The sequence below is a fragment of the Terrapene carolina genome, unplaced genomic scaffold (genome assembly GCF_002925995.2).
Source record: "Terrapene carolina triunguis isolate 2854851 unplaced genomic scaffold, T_m_triunguis-2.0 Scaffold837, whole genome shotgun sequence".
Classification (NCBI taxonomy): Eukaryota; Metazoa; Chordata; order Testudines; family Emydidae; genus Terrapene; species Terrapene triunguis.
Window position 1 is genome coordinate 5,182,527 of NW_020665188.1, and position 12,619 is coordinate 5,195,145.

Consider the following 12,619-nt stretch of genomic DNA (forward strand, 5'->3'; position numbering starts at 1 on the left):
CCAGGGAGAGCATGCTCTGATGTACCGCTGAGAACACTACCAAGGAGAAGTATTATTCCCTGATAAGGGTGTATTCCTGTGACCGCTTTTGCAGAATCGGCAATAGTTATTTGCCCATAGACCCCAAAGTGCCAAATCATGGAACAGCAGCACCTGCAGTGGGTGACTGTGATGCTAGATTTTGAACAGGTTGTAAAGTTGAACTGTAAGCAACACAGGTGCTCAACAACACTGAGGTGAAACAGACCAGATCAGTTTTAATTCCCAAAAGGTTATTAGTAGAGCTGGTCAAGAAATTCAATGGGTTTCTTCCTCCCTCCCACTAAGCAAAACTGAATTTGCAGTGAGACTGGCTGGGCTCAGGGATTGTTTGAGACACAGTCTGTCCAAACCAGGTCAGAAGAGACGTATTTATCACCATCTGATGGCTGGTTGGTTTTGTGAAAGGCCTGAGGTAAGGACACCTGTGGGTTTACACTAGTGTAGCTACACTGGTGGCTGAAATGCCAGTGCAGTCAAAACCTATTCAGTTTCTTTACACTAGAAGCTTTCTACAAGGTTACCAAGGCATCTGTTTGTAAACATGCTCTCATTCTTGCAACGGCCTCCTCCTGCCTGATTCACTGAGCAATACTTCAATCCAGTGTTTGTGAAATCATCACCTATCATTATGGAAGCAATTATGATGTCACAGACTCTGGACTGATACCACTAAGTTAATGGACTGGACGGGAGAGGAGGCAGCTTGCTTCACATACAAGTATTTTGTTAATTGTCAGTGACAAGAAGACACAGTAAATGGAAGTGAATGTTTAATGGGGCTTTGTCAAAATATTCAGGTTTTCTGAACTGTTGCTTTCATTCTTCAAGGGCCTGATCAAAAGCCCACACAGAATTCTTATTTATTATTTGTATTGCGATAGCACCTAGCACCCAGTCATGGACCCAGGACCCATTGTGCTGCACTGTATAAATGCAGAACAAAGAGACTGTTCCTGCCCCAAAACAACTTACATCTAAAGTAAGGGCTCCTGCAGACCTTCAAAGGTCTTCATGTTTTAGAGCTTGCTCATGCCCTAAACTGCAGCAGGTTTAGATCCCAAATTACTGCTATATAGAAATGTTTGTAGCTACCCACTTCAGTCATATATAGCACAGACTGCCCTTTAGAACTACAGCTGGCATGGACCCACACAGGGTAACAAATTTTCCCTGTGGGAGAAAATTGCAATGCATGCCACTTCAGTAGACACACACCTTTCACCATAGAAAGGGTGATGGAGGAGAAGAAAATGAAGACAGTACCACTGGATACATCCTGCAGAACTGAAATACATACAAGTCTTTGGCAAATTATCGCATGTTATTAGTGCTGATGCCAGGAGCCACAGAGTTACCAATTCCGTTTATCAAAAGACCAGGTACAGCAACGGAGAATTCCCACACTTCCCTACCATTGTGCCTGCACCTTAATCTGGAGGGGCCTCCTGAGGAAGAGAGGGTATTTTTCCATCTTTATTCAGGACCCAATCCATCAAGGTGCTGAGTCCCTTCCCCAAGGTGCTGTTTATCATCAGCTTCTATAATTAATATTAACAACAAGGGGGAAGGAACACAAGCCAAAATAGGGAGAGAACAGCAGGACCGGCTCTAGGCACCAGCGTTCCAAGCATGTGCTTGGGGTGGCACTTTTTTTTTTTTTGCTTTGACAGCGGCACTCCGGCCCCCTTTTTTTTTTGCTTGGGGCTGCAAAAAACCTGGAGCTGGCCCTGGAGAACAGGTTAAAGAATAGTTAGATAAGTGGGATGTAGTCAAGTCAGCAAGGCCTGAAGAAATTCTTCCTACTAGTTACTACTTATGAAACTAGCTGAAGCAATTTCTGAACCATGAGCAATAATCTTTGAGAATACACAGCGGATGGGTGAGGACCCAGAGGACTGGAGAAAGGCAAACATAGTACCTATCTTTAAAAAGAAGAACGAAGGGGACCCGGGGAATTATAGACCAGTCAGCCTAACTTCAATACCTGGAAAGATACTGGAACAAATTATTAAAAAATCAATTTGTAAGCACCTGGAAGATAATAGGGTGATAAGGAATAGCCAGAATGGATTTGTCAAGAACAAGTCATGCCAAATCAACCCAATTTCCTTCTTTAAAAGGATAACTGGCCTAGTGGATGGGGGGGAGGGGGAGGTAGTAGACGCGATATCTTGATTTTAGTAAGGCTTGACACCGTTTCACAGATCTGAAGAAGAGCTCTGTGATGCTCAAAAGCTTGTCTCTCTCACAGCAACAGAAGTCAGTCCAATAAAAAAATATTACCTCACCCACCTTGTCTCTCTAATATCCTGGGACCAACATGGCTACAACATTGCACATAGTTTCACATAACATTCTCATGAGCAAATTTGGGAAATGTGGTCTAGATGAAATTAATATAAGTTGGGTGCACAGCTGGTTGCAAGACCACACTCAAAGAGTAGTTATTGATGGTTTGCTGTCAAACTGGGAGGGCGTATCTAGTAGGGTCCCACAGGGTCTGTCCTGGACCCAGTACTATAAAGTATTTTCATGAATGACTTGGATAATGGAGTGTCATCTGCAAAGTTTATAAGTACACCAAGCTGGGAGGGGTTGGAAGCACTTTGGACAGTATTAGAATTTAGGACGACCTTGACAAGTTAGAGAATTAGTCTGAAATAAATTAGATGAAATTGAATAGAGACAAGTACTAAGTACTTCACCGGGGAAGGAAAAAAAATCAAATGCCCAATTACAAAATGGGGGTAGTAAAAGATTTGGGGGTTATAGTGGATCACAAATTGAATATGAGTCAACAATGTGATGCAGTTGCGAAAGGCCAATGTCATTCTGAGGTGTATTGTCAGGATTGTCATATGTAAGAGATGGGAGGTGACTCTCCTGCTCTATTTGGCACTAGTGAGGCCTCAGCTGGAGTACAGTGTCCAATTCTGGGCACCACATTTTAGGAGAGATGTGGATAAATTGGAGAGAGTCCAGAGGAGAGCAACAAAAAATGATCAAAGGTTTAGAAAACCCGACTTTGCCCAGTTTTTTTTAAACTTTTCCTCATAGAATCACAGAAATGTAGGACTGGAAGGGACCTCGATAGGTCATGTAGTCCAGGCCATTGCACTGAGGTAGGACTAAGTATTATCTAGACCAGGCGTTCCCAAACTTGGTTCACGGCTTGTTCAGGGTAAGCCCCTGGCGGACCACGAGACACTTTGTTTAGCTGAGTGTCTGCAGGTACGGCCACTCGCAGCTCCCAGTGGCCACGGTTCACCATTCCTGGCCAATGGTAGCTGCGGGAAGGGATGGCCTGGTCTGCGCCACTTCCCACAGCTCCCATTGGCCAGGAACGGCGAATCGCAGCCACTGGAAGCTATGAACAGTCTTACTTGCGGACGCTCAGGTAAACAAAGTGTCTCGTGGCCCACCAGGGGCTTACACTGAACAAGCCGTGAACCAAGTTTGGGAACCCCTGATCTAGACCATCCCTGACAGTGGTTTGTCTAACCTGTTCTTAAAACACATCCAGTGATGGAGATTCCACAGACTCACTAGGTAACTTGTTTTAGTGCTTGACTACCCTTACAATTAGGAAGTTTTTCCTAATGTCAAACCTAAATCTCTCTTGCTGCAATTTAAGCCCATTGCTTCTTGTCCTGTCCACAATGACTAAGGGCATGTCTTCACTACCCGCCGGATCGGCGGGTAGCAATCGGTCTATGGGGGATCGACTTATCGCGTCTAGTGAAGACGCGATAAAATCGATCCCTGATCGCTCTGCCGTCGACTCCGGAAATCCACCGCGGCAAGAGGCGGCAGCGGAGTCGACGGCGGCGCGGCAGCGGTCGACTTGCCGCCGTCCTCACAGCCAGGTAAGTCGACCTAAAATACGCCACTTCAGCTACGCTATTCACGTAGCTGAAGTTGCGTATCTTAGGTCGACCCCCCGCTGTAGTGTAGACCTAGCCTCAGGAGAACAATGTATCACCCTCCTCTTTATAACAACCTTGAACGTTCTTGAAGACTTATGTCCCCTCCCCTCAGTCTTCTCTTCTCCAGTCTTTCCTTGTAGGTCAGGTTTTCAAAATCATTTTTGCTGCTCTTCTTTGGACTGTCTCCAATTTGTCCACATCTTTCCTGAAGTGTGGTACCCAGAACTGGACGTAATACTCCAGTTGAGGCTTTATCAGTGTTGATTAGAGTAGAAGAATTACTTCTCATGTCTTGCTAACAACACTCCTGCTAATACATCCCAGAATGAGGGTCACTCTTTTTTGCAACACTATTATATTGTGGACTCATATTTAGTTTGTGATCCACTATAACCCCCAGATCCTTTTCTGCAGTACTACCTCCTAGGCAGTCATTTTCCATTTTGTATTTGTGCAATTGATTATTCCTTCCTGAGTGTAGTACTTTGCATTTGTCCTTATTGAATTTCTGCCTATTTATTTTAGACATTTCTCCAGTTTGTAAAGAGCATTTTGAATTCTAATACCTCTACCTCGATATAACGCTGTCCTTGGGAGCCAAAAAATCTTACCGCGTTATAGGTGAAACCGGATTATATCGAACTTGCTTTGATCCACCGGAGTGCGCAGCCCCGCCTCCCCAGAGCACTGCTTTACCGCGTTATATCCGAATTCGTGTTATATCGGGTGGCATTATATCGGGGTAGAGGTGTACTAACCTCCAGAGCACTTGCAACCCCTCCTAGCTCGGTATTATCCACAAATAAGTGTATTCTCTATGCCATGATCTAAATGAGTAGTTCTCAAACTGGGGGGTCATGACCCCTCAAGGGGTCATGAGATTATAACCTGCGGGGGTCGCGAGCTGTCAGCCTCCACCCCCAAGCCCCGCTTTGTCTGCAGCATTTATAATAGTGTTAAATATTTTTAAAGTGTTTTTAATTTATAAGGGGGGTCACACTCAGAGGCTTGCTGTGTGAAAGGGGTCACTGTGGCGGGGCAATGACTCACCGGCGTGGCACCTCCCACTGGTCGTCCTGGGAATTAGCTCTGCCACTGGCCCCATGTCCCTCCCAGACCCTGGTTCCCCTCTCTGTCAGGGTTCTGCCCTGGCAGTAATCCACATTCTGGGTCTCTCTTCCCAGGGGAACCCCTAACCCTCTATCCCCACCTTGCCTCAGTGGCTACTGCCAGTCATTATCTAGCCCTTGCTCCCTGGGGCAGACTGCAGTCTATAACCACTCATCATCGGCAAGGGGGGTTCATAGCTGCCTCTGCCTATTCCTGGGCTGTCCCTCTGCAGCCCCAGTACCAATTTGTGGGCCCTTAACTCAGCCTGCAGCCTGGGGCTTTGCTAGGCTGGAACTCCCCAGCCCCCTCTGCCCTTCCCCAGGACTGCTCCATCCTAGGTACCCTCCTCAGCTCCCAGGCAGCCTGGTCCCTCTCTCCCTAGAGTCAGAGAGAAACTGTTCCTAGCTCCTGGCCCACTGCCCTCTTATAAGGGCCAGCTGGGCCCCGATTGAGCTGGTCACAACTGTGGCTGCTTCCTTAATCAGCCCAGCTTTTCCAATTGCAGCCCTCTCCAGGGCTGCTTTTAACCCCTGTTTACTGGGGTCGTATTGGAAACCCGGGAGGTGGGCAGGCGCCCCGCCAGTCACCAATACAAAAGTTTGAGAACCACTGATTAAATAATTTACGAAGATATTGAACAGAACCAGACCCAGCACAGATCTGTGCAAGACCCCACTTATTATGCTCTTTCAGCATGATTGTGAACTATTCATAAATACTCTGAGTACGCTTTGCCGACCAGTTGTTCATCAAGGCTATATTTCTCCAGTTTGTTTAAGAAAGGGTTATGTGACACAGTATTAAAAGCCTTACTAAAGTTGAGGTACATCACATCTACTGCTTTCCCCCTTTCCACAAGGCTTGTTACCCTGTCAAAGGAGAATTGGTTTGACATGATTTGTTCTTGACAAACCCATATTGACTGTTACTTATCACATTATTTCCTTCTAGGTGCATACAGGTTGATTGTTTATTTGCTCCATTATCTTTCCAGGTATAGAAGTTAATCTGATTGGTCTGTAATTCCCTGAGTTGTCCTTATTCCTCTTTTTATAGATAGGTACTATATTTGCTCTTTTTCAGTCTTCTCAGATCTCTCCCTTCCCCAAAAAGTTCTCAAAGATAATCACTAATGGATCAGAGATCTCTTCAGCCAGTTTCTTAAGCATGCTAGGATGTATTTCATCCAGCCCTGCCAACTTGAAGACATCTAACTTGTCTAAGTAATTCTTAATTTGCTCTTTTCCTATTTTAGCCTCAGCTGCTACCCCATTTATGCTGATGTTTGCTATGTTCGTCATCTAATCACTGCTAACGTTTTTGGTGAAAACTGAAACAAAAGAGTCATTTAACACACTTTGGCTACTGCTGCATTTTCTGTTATTGTCTTTCTCTCCTCATTGAGTAATGGGCCTACCCTGTTCTTGATCTTCTTCTTGCTTTTCATATATTTGTAAAATGTTTTCTTGTTACCCTTTATGTCAGGTTTGGGCTTGAGAAAAGACAACTAAGGGGGGACCTGATAAGTCTTCAAGTATGTGAAGGGTTGTTATAAAGAGGACAGTGATCAATTGTTCTCCATGTCCACTGAAGGTAGGAAAAGAAGTAATGAGCTTAATCTGCAGCAAGAGATTTAGGTTAGATAGTAAGAAAATCTTTCTATCACAGTGGTTAAGCTCTGGAATAGGGAACCAAGGAAGGTTGTGGGAATCCCTGTCACTGGAGGTGTTTTAGAACAGGTTGGACCAGGGGTGCCAGAACAGGGGGGACCAAGGGGCCACTGTGACGTTGTACAGTCTATATGGTTTAATAAAAAATATGATAATAAGTGAATATAATGTAACTGGGATATGCTTCATGCAAAAGGTCTCTTGTAAGGTATCATTACAAAGCTTATAATCTACTGAGTGTGATCATCCTATTTGTATAAATGTACCACTCTTGTATCTAAAACTAGAAATATAAAATATAACTCTGAGGGCCTATTGTAATTATGCAAAGTGTGGGCCATTAATGGTGGTTTGGAATCTTGATGACTCCCATTAACCAGGACCATATTCTGCAGATGGCTGTGTTTTACCTGTGAGTCTTCCTGTATATGTGTGTGCTGGCAAGTGGGTAATGACGTCTTGCAGTGACATGCGATCACGTAACCTGAACTGGAATCCATCTTTTGCTTTTCCAGTGAGGTGGGATGGAAACCCAGGGGGACAAAGGGTTCCCGCCTTATGCAAAAGATATATAAAGGGGTGGAACAGAACAAAGGAGAACAGAGGAGCTATCATGAAGAATCCCCTAGTTATCACCTGAGCTGGAACAAGAGCTGTACCAAGGGAAAGAATTGTGCCCAGGCCTGGAAGTGTCCAGTCTGAGGAAAAAACTTACTGAAGCATCTCAGAGGGTGAGATTATCTGTATTCAGTTTGATTACACATAGATTTGCGCATTTTATTTTATTTTGCTTGGTAACTTACTTCGTTCTGTCTGTTACTATTTGGAACCACTTAAATCCTACTTTCTGTATTTAATAAAATCACTTTCTACTTATTAATTAACTCAGAGTATGTATTAATACCTGGGGGAGCAAACAACTGTGCATATCTCACTATCAGTGTTATAGAGGGCGAACAATTCATGAGTTTACCCTGTATAAAGCTTATAACAGATTTATTTGGGTTTAGACCCCATTGGGAGTTGGGCAACTGAGTGCTAAAGACAAGCATACTTCTGTGAGCTGTTTTCAGGTAAACCTGCAGCTTTGGGGCAAGTAATTCAAACCCTGGGTCTTTGTTGGAGCAGACGGGAGTGTCTAGCTCAGCAAGACAGGGTGCTGGAGTCCTGAGCTGGCAGGGAAAACAGGAGCAGAGGTAGTCTTGGCACATTACTTGGCAGCTCCCAGGGGGTTTCTGTGATCCAACCCATCACAGTGGTGTAGTCGAGCAGGATCTGTGCACAGCTGATTGCTTTGAGATACTGGTAGTGATTTTAAGTGAGTTTTAAGTGTGGTGGCTGGAGAACAGACAAAGTGGTTACTGGTTTGTTATTTTCTGTTTGCTTATTTTGGGAAAGGGAAGTAGGGACAGAAAAGGAAGCAAAATAAGTAAGAATGATGATCAAAAGAAGCTAAAACTACACAAGTTGCAAATTGCCCAGAAAGACTGAACACTGGGCGCTGGGAAAGTCTCTGTTAACTAAGAAGCCCCTGAGCTGAGTGCATCTCAGTTTCAGTGAACTGCAGATGGGTGTGGCCCAACCTCTGTGTCTGTGCTGAAGCTGACTGGAGTATCTAATTTAGCAAGACAGGAGTGGAGGGGTGCCTATTCTGGCAGGAGGGGATTCTCTGGGGTATCCCAGCTCATCGAGTGATGGTCTCAAGGGAAGCCAAATGGAAATTGATGTACAATTTGCCCGGGAAAAGGCTGACCTGGAAAAAGAAAAGGCTGCCCACCAGCCTGGACTTAAGAGACAAAGCAATTAAGACCCAGAAGGATGAACTGGCTGTAATGGAGTGGAAGAGGTACACAGAGACATGTATCCTGGAACTGGAAGTTGGGGTCCTGTTGACTGCTGCAGTGGGAACAAACCCCAAGGACTCTAGCTGGAAGCAAACCCAACCTGAGTGAAAGGGGGGGCGGATTTTGCTGGCCAGCGAAAGGTCTGTCATAGCTGGTAGCTGTGAGCCTACAGCTGGATCAGGGTCTCTTTCCCTTTTGGGGGACACAGGAGTGTCTGCCCCATAGGGGAGCCCAAAAATGAATTTTAGGTACACTGCCTCCGCCCTGGTCAGTGTCCAAGTCTCTGGCAGTAAGTTCAGGAGGAGGGTGTGATGTTGTGCAGTCTATATGGTTTTATAAAAATATGATAATAAGTGAATATAATGTAACTGGGATATGCTTCATGCAAAAGGTCTCTTGTAAGGTATCATTACAAAACTTATAATCTACTGAGTGTGATCATCCTATTTGTATAAATGTACCACTCTTGTATCTAAAACTAGAAATATAAAATATAACTCTGAGGGCCTATTGTAATTATGCAAAGTGTGGGCCATTAATGGTGGTTTGGAATCTTGATGACTCCCATTAACCAGGACCATAGTCTGCAGAAGGCTGTGTTTTACCTGTGAGTCTTCCTGTATATGTGTGTGCTGGCAAGTGGGTAATGAAGTCTTGCAGTGACATGTGATCATGTCACCTGAATTGAAATCCATCTTTAACCTGGTGCTTTTCCAGTGAGGGGGGGTGGAAACCCAGAGGGACAAAGGGTTCCCGCCTTATGCAAAAGATATATAAAGGGGTGGAACAGAACAAAGGAGGACAGAGGAGCCATCATGAAGAATCCCCTAGCTATCACCTGAGCTGGAATAAGAGCTGTACCAGGGGAAAGAATTGTGCCCAGGTCTGGAAGGTGTCCAGTCTGAGGAAAAAACTTACTGAAGCATCTCAGAGGGTGAGATTATCTGTATTCAGTTTGATTACACATAGATTTGCGCATTTTATTTTATTTTGCTTGTTAACTTTCTTCATTCTGTCTGTTACTACTTGAAACCACTTAAATCCTACTTTCTGTATTTAATAAAATCACTTTCTACTTATTAATTAACTCAGAGTATGTATTAATACCTGGGGGAGCAAACAACTGTGCATATCTCTCTAGCAGTGTTATAGAGGGCGAACAATTTATGAGTTTACCCCGCATAAGCTTTATACAGGGTAAAACGGATTTATTTGGGTTTAGACCCCATTGGGAGTTGGCCATCTGAGTGCTAAAGACAAGCACACTTCTGTGAGCTGTTTTCAGGTAAACCTGCAGCTTTGGGGCAAGTAATTCAAACCCTGGGTCTTTGTTGGAGCAGACGGGAGTGTCTGGCTCAGCAAGACAGGGTGCTGGAGTCCTGAGCTGGCAGGGAAAACAGGAGCAGAGGTAGTCTTGGCACATCAGTTGGCAGCTGCCAAGGGGGTTTCTGTAATCCAACCCATCACAGCCACTGCCCTCCCACTTTTCACCACGGGCCGGCCCACTGCCCTTCCTCTCTCCCTGAGGCCCCGCTTGCCCAGCCAGGCCGGAAGCTGGAGCCCAGCCCGGGTAAGAGCGGCCCAGGAAGCCTGGGCAGCTGTGAGGAGCTGCAGACCCTCCACCTGCCTGGGGAGAGGGGGTGAGAGCAGCCCTCAGCTCGTGTCCCCACACCCCCCCAGATCTCTCCCCACCCCCTCAGGTAGGCGGTGGGTCCATGGCTCCCCACAGCTGCCCGGCGGCTCTTACCATGGCCCAGCTGCAGCTCTTCGGCCCTCGAGGCCCCACTCCCAGGCCGGAAGCTGGAGCTGGGTCAGGGTAAGAGCCATGCGGCCAGATGTGGGGAGCCACGGACCCTCCACCTGCCCTGGGCAGGGGCCTGGGGTGGGCAGGAACACAGGCCGGAGGCTGCTCTCGGGCCCCACTCCACCCTGGGCAAGTGGAGGAGCCTGAGCTCTCTGACCTGGCTCCAGCTTCTGGCTTGGCCGGGGGGGGGGAGGGGAGGACTCAGAGAGAAGAGGAGGGGCAGGGGCGGGGCCATGGAGCAGGCAAAGCCTCATGGCCCCTCCACTTTTAGGAAGAAGCTGTTGCCCCTGGCTTGGACAGAGTCAGTTACTTGGTCCTGGCTCAGCTCACATGGCTGTCCTTGAACTCTTGAGGTCTCTTGAGCCCTACTATTCTATGATTCTCCCAATGAAATCCTGAATTCCTACCTCCCTGCTTGCCACTGAGGGCAAATAGGTTTGAATAAAATGGACAAATATTCACTAGGAAGTGGACTGAGAGCACTTGCTCATTTCCCGAAGGCCATTGACTAGCTGTCAGGTGGTAGTCACGTTTTGTCACCGCCAATCTCTAGCCAGGGTCACATTCAAACCACAGGTAGACATGAAAGGGTTCTTATCAGCATAAGGAACATAATTTGATAAACAATCTTTAGGCTAACAGTAATTTAGTTGAGAGAGTGATTGTCTGTGGTGCATTTCTTTTTAAACATTTCCTGTAATTTGTTTTAAACACATTTTTACAGAGTAATGAAACATCTTACAAACCAGGCAAAGAGAACAGACAAGAAGAGATATCTTCTTTTTCAAATATTTTTACTTTCCATAAATAATATACTGTAACAGTCTGTTCAGTTGAAACAGGCCTGCTCTAGCCATTTGAAATGTATAAAGAAAACATTTATATAGTAATGATACCTCAGAAAAGAAAAGGAGAACCGGGAATGGAAGAAATGGCTCCTGGAATGGTTACCATCCACACAGAGATAAAGTCATTGTGTTTTGCCTGTGCTAGTCTAACCCACACTAGGAGTGTGGGCCTTTGTCCTCTTCTCGTGGTTGGTCCACCCAAGAGCTTTATGAATCTGTTCCTGCTTCCATCCAAGGGACTCAGGGTTAAGCTATTCCTGAATATTCCACGTGTAGATGCTTATTCCAGAATAAGAGTGCCTTTTTCTGGTTTAGTTTAAATCAGTGGTTCCCAACCTGGGGTTCGAGAACCCCTGGGGGTTCACAAAATGTAACAGGGGGTTCTCGGAAAAAAATTCCCTAATGGCGGACAGAGCTGTCCCTAGGGATCCTGCGCAGCACGGGGCCAGCAGCCCGGAGCCCCTGGACTTCCAAGAGCTAAGAGTATCAAAGCAAGCATGTCTATCACACTGAGGAGATTTAAACTTCAAGACTCCTTATAAGAAATAGAAAGGGAGGTGGATATTTTTTGCTGTTTTAAAATTAAATAGGCAGCTAGTATTGTTTTTAAAATTATTATGACAAACAAGTTTACGCTTTGTTGTAACATGTGCGTCGTTTGTCTGGACTGCTCAAGACCTGAATGCTTGTGTAGGAGGAACTCTTTGAGTTGGCTTCTTAAATACCTTCATGCAGTTTCACATCTGATACTCCTTGATGAAACATAGGAGCCTTGTCTTATTACAGGCTTATTCAAAGTGATAGAAGCTATGAAAGTGAGATCTTGGAAGAGTGTTGCCATTTTCATAATGTAATAAAAATACTGTAATGATAAATAAGAATGTAAGAATGGCTCTACTGGGTCAGACCAAGGGTCCATCTAGCCCAGTGTCCTGTCTTCCAACAGTGGCCAGTGCCAGGTGCCCCAGAGGGAATGAACAGAACAGGTAATCATCAAGTGATCCATCCCCTTTCGCTCATTCCCAGCTTCTGGCAAACAGAGGCCAGGGACACTTAATAATAAATAGTGTGTAATAAGCATGTCATAAAAACAAATTTTATATTTCCAAGCTCACTGCTTTTATAATTTATACTCAGGTAAACGAGAAAATCCCTGGAAATATTCATTTTTAGGAGGGGATTCGCGAGACTTGACATTTTAGTGAAAGGGGTTCACAGGTTGTTAAAGTTTGGGAACCACTGGTTTAAATCCACTTTCAAAGTGGATTTAAACTAAACTGGAAGAAGGCACTCGTATTCTGGAATAAGCATCCACACATGAAGTTATTCAGGAATGGCTGTACTGAAATAATTCCATGTGTAGACAAGCCCTCAG